A 6,259-nucleotide genomic window follows, 5' to 3' on the forward strand; every position below is an offset into this window, starting at 1 on the left:
GGGGGGGGGGGGGGGCGTAGGAGGGGGTGGGGGAGCACCCAGGGATGTACTCAGAATGGGTCATTTTAGCCTCCTTGTCTCTGTACAAAACAATTACTTTAAAACCAATAATAATGGCAGAAAACTGTGAAATTTTTCTCTCCTTAAATGTCATACACATAACGACATCAGTAATAACAAAAAAAAAAAAAAAAATGAGGAAAAAGAGGAATAGTACCAGACTAATACTCTTAAAAATTTTACCGATGTATTTTCTTGTAAAGGAAAAATGTACATACCTGCACGTTTTGTCTGTTGCAATTAATGAGAAAGAATATTACAAATTCTATGTTTGTCCCTTTCCTTTTGTAAATTTGTCGGTGATTTTGTCAAAATTAGTCTTTGCAAATTCACGTTCAGTAGCCAGATTTGTCAGGCCTATTTTCTTTACTCCTGGTTAATCAACTTTTTTTAAACCAATTTTAATTTCGAAACTTTCTTTCACACAAAGTAACAGATTTACAAACAGGGATTTTACAATCTTCATCTGGGCAAGCTTGGCAGAGATACATAAAACAGCTCACTTCTCAATAAATTCCAGAAATTATAGTACTTTCCATGTTTTTGTTTCCCTTCAGGATTTATCTAAGAGCGTTCCAAAGTCTCCACAGTTGAAAATTTCCACTAAAATACCTTCAGCAGAAAATTCATCATAATTCCTATCATATTTGGTAAAAACTGAAACTTTTTCTACCATAAGAACAGAAAAATGGCTGAAAAACAGAGAACACTGACATTTTTTTTAAGATTTTATTTATTTATTTGGCAGACAGAGATCACAAGTAGGCAGAGAGGCAGGCAGAGAGAGAGGAGGAAGCAGGCTCCCTGCTGAGCAGAGAGCCCAATGCCGGGCTCAATCCCAGGACCCTGGGATCATGACCCGAGCCGAAGGCAGAGGCTTTAACCCACTGAGCCACCCAGGTGCCCCTTTTTGACATTATCATTTTAAAAATCACTTCAGGGACGCCTGGGTGGCTCAGTTGGTGAAGCGTCTGGCTCTGGCTCAGGTCATGATCCTAGGTTCCTGGGGCTGAGCCCTACATCTGGCTCCTTGCTTAGTGGGAGTCTGCTTCTCCCTCTGCCCTTCCCCTCCTCTTGTATTCTCTCTCTGCCTCTTTCTCTCTCTCAAATAAATAAAATCTTAAAAAATAAAATAAAATCACTTCAAACAATGTACCCCTATTGTCCACACCTAGGGCTAATCCATCCTGCTCCGAGCCCCCCACCCAGACCTTGGTATGCATCTGTCCCTGGAAGCATTGTTTGGGGGAAGATCAATGTGGTAAGGCAGGCTTCATGGAATCAGTGTTCTGAGATCAAATCATTGTTTTTCTTTTAAACTTTGTGGGTTTTTAAAAAAACTCTGCACAAAGAATATAAAAATACAGAAATGCAGGGGCACCTGGGTGGCTCAACTGGTTAAGCATCCATCATCCGCTTATGATCTCGGGATTGTAAAATCAAGCCCCAGGTGGGGCTCTGCCCTCAGAATGGAGTCAGCCTGGGATTCTCTGCCTCTCTCTCCCTTTCCCTCTGCCCCTCTCCCATTTGCTGTGGCCATGCACTTGCGCACTCTCTCAAATAAATAAATAAAATCTTTTTAAAAGTTATAGGAATGCATTAAAGAATAAGGATTATACATTGCATTGGTTGGAAATTAGGTTTGGTTGCAATCCATAACCTAATCTCTGCCCTCAAAGATGCTGACATCTTAAGTTGTGGACAAAGGTATCATCGCAGGGAGTTAGGCATTGTAAGACAGGGGTGGATGGAGAGCTTGGGTTGGAACCGGGGCGGGGTTCAGAGGAAGGAGTGGCTGCTTCTAACCAGGAGCCTAGAGATTTCATGGGAAACGTGACATTGAAGTTGGGTAGCATGTGGACACTTAAAGACCTTGCTAAAGCCTAGAAAACAGTATGCTGAAGGAGTCAGGCTCTTCATGCCTCCATTTATCCATCAGCAAAGCTAGGATCAGATCATCTTTGCCCCTTGGGTCCACGTAGAAATTAGCAAGAGACAGGGTGCTTGATCTGTTGAAGGAGGGGTTGCTATGCTTGTATTTTGCTGTGTGTGACATTCAGCAAGTCACTTGCCTTCCCTGGACAATGTTCTTGTCTGAAAAATGAAAGGATTTGCCAGACGAAGTATCTCAAAGGCATCCCCTGACTCAGACATTATCGTGTGATCCCAAAAGTGCCTTGGGGTGGATTTCTGCCAATGGGAACAGGGCTTCCTGTTCACACAGACATGTTGGTGAATGGGGACTGTTTAAGAGAGTCAACCATGGTGTCTGCACAAGTCACAGTCAGGGGGCCGGGCAGTCTGGGCTTCTCCCATACCATCCACCTCTCTGGAGCCTTGAATCTCCTCCACCCTTGATTTTTCCTATGGTCTTTCCCAGCTGGTTTCCACATCCCCACACTCACGTGCCCCCTCCACTACCCCACCCAAGGGGGAGAGGGGGAGAAGGGAAAGGTAGAAGGCCCACGTCTGTCTTGTGCACAAATAGCTCCATTCCAGGCTTCCCACTGAGAACTGTGAGACCAAGGGAAGTCGCATCTTCTTGCTCCCCTACCTCCGCTCTGCTTTTAAGTTGGTTTTTTTTTCCCTCTATTTCAGGGATTCATGTTCTTTCAGAGGAAAGAAAGGCACTTTGGTCTTTTGAGGGTACCTTTTCATAAGGCTTTGGTAGGAGTCCACTTCCCTCTGTAGTTCTGGGGACGCGGTAGGGGGCCGGGGAACCTGAAAGAAGGGCGAAGGGATTTCTGCAGGGCCTCCTGCGCCAACGGGAAGTAGGGAGGGTGGAGGACAGGGAGGGGCATCTTCAGGCTGTCTAGGGAGCCCTATCAAAGGGCGCTCATTTGCAGGCCTTCAAAGCTACGAAGAAAAGAGATAGGAAGAGGAGAATAAGGTTATAGGTAGGGAAGATTCCTTTTAGGAAAGGCAGTCCTATCTCAGATGGAAAATCAACGGGGGGGGGGTCGGTGTGGGGGGTGTCCTCGGGCACCAATCATGACCTTTGATCTCAGAAGTGGTGGGGGAGAGGGGAAAGCCCCGGGGTGCAGGCTGGGGAGTCAGCCCCCTGGCCAAGGCATTTATTATTTTCTTATTGATTCAGAATTCCTTACTTATAGCTGAGGAAGCTGGGGTGTGTTTGTAGGGCACTGAAGAGATGCAGGGGGTGGGGGGCGGAGGTGAGAACACGCCCCCACCCTCCCTTCCAGGGAGGAAGAGACGTCAAAATGTACTCTGCAGCACAGACTGCCCGCTGCTCTCTGAATTTGGACAAGGCTTGCTCTGGCTAACCACTCTGTTTCCTTATTTATTCTCCGAGGAGTACCTCACAGGGGGTGCTGAAAGGGCCGGCTGGGCTGACGGAGGGAACCTGAGGGAACGTTCCGCTCTGCAAGGGTGTTCAGACATGGTGGGATCCTCATCCAACAGGGGGGAATCCTTTCCCTTACCCGAGGGCATCCTCCTCGGAGTGAGACATTCATGAGGATGACTTTCCTTCCTAGAGCATCTCTCGAGCCTCCAGACACGGCCGAGGGACAGGACAGGAAGGAAACATGGACTGTATGTAGCTGCACTCTTCGGACTCCCGCTGGAAGCCCATCTTCAGGAACCCCCAGGAAGACCTCATGGTCCCCAGGAAGACCTCATGGTCCCCAGCCCGCTTCGCGCTGCAGGTTCAAATCAAACGGCACAGATCCCCGCTCTTCCCGTCCTGGGATTCATTTTCAGTCGTAGCTTCAGAATTTCTAGCTGGAAGGGGTCTCGGGGCTGCAATCTATGGGCGGGGGAGGGGGGGGATGCATCTAGAAGAACGTAAAGCAAGCATCCCAGGGTTACGTAAGCACGTGCAAATTTGGGGAGGCTTTCACATGTGAGTGATTATGGGGTTCAAAAGTCCATGAAGGGGCGCCTGGGTGGCTCGGTGGGTTGGGCCGCTGCCTTCGGCTCAGGTCATGATCTCAGGGTCCTGGGATCGAGTCCCGCATCGGGTTCTCTGCTCCGCGGGGAGCCTGCTTCCTCCTCTCTCTCTCTCTGCCTGCCTCTCTGCCTACTTGTGATCTCTCTGTGTCAGGTGAATAAATAAAATCTTTAAAAAAAAAAAAAAGTCCATGAAGCCCCTCCACTCTTATCAGTGTATCTCTGAGTGAAGGTTCAAGATGGGATCCAGTTCTTAGGTGCAAGGCTGATGTTACTGCATGGGCAGTAGCAGGAGTTTGCAACCCTGGGGTGGACTCCAGCCTCTACCAACCAGTGCCTGATTCCTCATCTTAAGCGAAGGAGCATGGATGCGAGATTCCCGGAGCGTACTACGTTAGGGTAGAAACCTTGCAAGGAAATCAAACCTCAGGGATTAAAGTGCCAAGTGCCTCAGCCTGTGGTGTTACTCCTTTGACTTTTAAAGCCCAGAGAGAGGACAGGAATCCACTACCGACCGCACTCAGGAGCTCCTTACTCATCTTCTGCAAGGTCAAGGTGGGGGAGGGGGTGCGGTTGGGGGTTGGGCAGCAGGAGGGTTCGAACCAACACTAGTTGAGTATCTGCTACTCCAACTTGCTACGTGCTTTATCTATGTTGTCTTGCTTAACGCCACCAACATTGAGATGGCCTGAAACGACCCCGAGGTTCAGAAAGACCAAGTATAACGTTACCAGCTAAAAAGCGCTTTTCTGCAGCGAGTGCTCGAGGAGTATTTGTTTGAACCCAGGTCTGACTCCGCGCCCAAACAGGTACTATTTCCAGGCCGCTTCCTTACGCCCGACATAAAGAGGAACATGGTCACTGACCTGCGAATGCCGCAGGTCGCCCGCCGGTGAACTTGATCGAGAAACACGGCATTCGAGGGACGGTCTTCTGAGACAGTGCCGAAACCCCAGCAAGGACTTTCGCGCTATTGCTATGCTAATGACGCACGCAGACTTACGTGCTCCTGCTATGCTAATGACGCACGCCGCAAAGCACTTTGGTATATTCCAACCAAAGGAAATTTTTAAATAGCTAGCCTCTCGTGGCACCCATGGTTGCAGGAAACAGAAGTCTGCTCAGGTTGGCCCAATAAAAGGTGTGGTGGTGGTGGTGGTGGTGGGAGTGATTATAATGCTGGAGATCGTGCTGAATGCAGGGGAGGCTGAACGATTAAACATCAAGAAAAGCAAAAACCAGAGGAGCCTAAACTTTGTGGGTTCACAAAGATTTTTTTTACTCGTTTACATGGCCTCCTCCACTGATATATTCCGTTCCTCTACGGCTGTTTGGAGGAGGGTTTTGAAAACCGCAGCCGGCGCAGGCATCACCTGGAGATCTTGTTAAAGCGCAGATTATGATCCAATAAGTCTGGGATGGGACCCGAGAGTCTATGCTCCTCGCAGGCTCCCAGGTGATGCAGGACCGCACTTAGCAGCAAGAACCAAGGTCACTGACTCACGAGATGCAGTTGGAATCACCTGAGAAAGTTTTTTAACCTTGACGTCTGAATTCCACCCCACCCAGCAGATCCTGATACAACCGGTTCGAAGTATGACCTGAGAATTAGGATTTTTTTTTTAAGCCTCCCCTCCCAGGTGGTTCAAACAAGCAGCAAAGTTTGATTAGATGGAGGCGCTTCTCTGAGGGTTAGAGGTCCATCCTGGTTTTAGGCAGCTGTGGATGGATATGGGGCTTATGAAGTACAAGCATACTCACTCTGGAGTGTATAGGGTTAATGGGCAAGAATCAGCATATCTGGAATGATAAAGGACTTGGAGTCCAAAAAGCATGAGTACAAATTCTGGCATTCCCGCTCTGCTCCAGAAATTCTGGGTTCAAAATTAAGCCTTTTTAAGCCTTAGGGTGTTTTTTTAAAAAAAAAAAAAATTTTTTTTTTAAGTGAAAGATGGAAGCTGTGATTTCTGATCCACATTCCCCTTGGGGTCTTTTGAGGCTCAATGAGTGTTGTTCAATCAAGGGGCACAAGGGAGAATAAACTTGGAGAGCTTTCTAAGGAAGACAGGCTGGCCTTCCCCCCACAGAATTCTGCAAATCTCAGGGTGGTGCAGGCATGGGTATTTTTACAAGCTCCTCCCCACCCCGGATGATCCTTCTGTGCTTTCCTGGCCGTGAACCATTGATCAACTGAGATCATGTCATGAAACCTTCAAGCTGTCCTTGACTCTTCTACCAAACCCCATGGATTCCAGCTCCCTAAATAGCTCTTGAATCTATCCATCCA

The sequence above is a fragment of the Mustela erminea genome, chromosome 18, assembly GCF_009829155.1.
Source record: "Mustela erminea isolate mMusErm1 chromosome 18, mMusErm1.Pri, whole genome shotgun sequence".
NCBI classification, from domain to species: Eukaryota; Metazoa; Chordata; class Mammalia; order Carnivora; family Mustelidae; genus Mustela; species Mustela erminea.